This window comes from Octodon degus, unplaced genomic scaffold (assembly GCF_000260255.1).
Source record: "Octodon degus isolate 3935 unplaced genomic scaffold, OctDeg1.0 scaffold00090, whole genome shotgun sequence".
In the NCBI taxonomy this organism is placed as follows: domain Eukaryota; kingdom Metazoa; phylum Chordata; class Mammalia; order Rodentia; family Octodontidae; genus Octodon; species Octodon degus.
The window spans coordinates 2,674,935-2,676,694 of NW_004524666.1; the positions used below are offsets into that span (position 1 = coordinate 2,674,935).

The 1,760-nt window shown below is 37.4% G+C and overlaps 1 pseudogene; it reads right to left on the minus strand.

The window, feature by feature from the left end:
- Nucleotides 1–220: 220 nt before the first annotated feature.
- Nucleotides 221–1,109, minus strand: LOC101564348 (annotated as a pseudogene).
- Nucleotides 1,110–1,760: the final 651 nt, after the last annotated feature.

Genomic DNA, 1,760 nt, shown 5'->3' on the forward strand with positions numbered 1-1,760 from the left:
AAATCAATAAATAAATTATGGGTGACATAATTTATTTTCCATAATTTTTTCTTATTGTAAGTTGTTTATTGTAAGGTAATTTATAAATATCTTTCTGTCTTTAGTAATTCAAACAATAGACCACATTTCTTCTGACAAAGACAATAGTAAGCTCTAAACAACATCAGCTTGCTGAATTTTCTTTCTTTAACTCTTGTCTGAGGATGGAACTTGATTTTCATTAATCCAGAGCTGCTGCTGCTGCAGAGATGATTTCAGTCAACTCTTTGGTGATGACGGCTTGGAGTGTGCTATTGAATGTCAAAGTCAATTTATCAATTATCTCAGAAGTGTTCTTGCTGGCATTGCCCATCACCATCATTCTGGTGCTTTGCTCGCTGGTGGTGAGTTCCTTCAGGGAGTAGTAGATTATATCAGCCAAACTGTACTCTTGGCCATTCTGCAGCACATCAGCATCATCATAGATGCTCATGTTCTCAGCATTTGCAATGGTATTAAGAGAAAAGATGGGCTTTTCTTCTGTTTTATAGGAGATAACAGACTTGAATTGATTAAAGATAACAGAGTCCTCATCAAACTCATATCTAGAATTGAGTCATTCAAGAGCAATGATGATGCATCTCCAAAACTAGGGGGCTTTTCTTCCCATATCCTTGAAGTTCACCATAAACTGGTCAGAATGAGTCCTGGAAAGTATGCCCCTAATTTTATCACCAATTCCAAGGAACATAACCATTTTTCCAGCTCCCATGAGTGTGGCCAACTCATTATCTGTTTAGCGACCTAGGAATGAATAGCACCTCAAAGCCCTCGATCCGAGGATACACTGATGAAAAGGTGTTTCTTCTGTTCCTCTAGGTACCTTACTATCAGCTTTTAAATACAGAGCAAAAGGTCCTATTCCATATAATCGAGCCAGTTTCAGCTCCTTCTCAGCTTGGGCATATTTTGCTGCTGCTACTCTTTTCATAGAGTTGGTAATTTTCTGGATGTTTTTGATCGACTAGTCACCTGGTAATATCTTTCAAAGTTGCCATACTTTGGACTTTGAGCCATTGCTGCTGCAAGGCCCAGGCTGACAGCCCAACAATGTTCCCCTGAGAGAACATAGTAGCAGCTTTGCTGAAGGTTGGGCAGACAGGCCTCATAACATTTTTTAAAAACTTTTTTTTAAAAATTTAGTACATGGTCTACAAAGTTTTACTACACAGATCAGACTTGTAGTGATTATCCTCTTTTCAGATTCCCAAGAGCTGGGATTACAGGCATGAGTCACCTACCCAGTCTCATTCATCATCTCAGTGTGCCCTGGGGGCAAGGCCACACAACACACAGGAGATCAAACTTTGGTTCCTGTGTCAGCCTACTCAGGAGCTTTGATCCACTGAGCTATCTAGAACACCTTTTCATAAAATATTTTGCCTAATAATTGTTGTCTTAAGTGATTCAATATAGAATCTTATCTATATTACTAAAATGACAGCATGCCATTGGACGTTTACCAGATTATATTGACATTTAACAAAATCAATATTATTTAGCAAGCATAATTATTTAATTCTACATACATATCAATTAAAAGTAAAACTCTTATTTCATGATAAGTATATAAGTTAATCTGGTTGATTTCTGATGTAACTCAGGTATTTCATGCTCATAGTTAATACAGGTGTGATGTCTCTTAACTAAAGCTAGAGTGACTTATAGCAAACTGTCAGACTCCATGAATAAAGGGGTCTAAGAGGTAGTGAGTTACTATT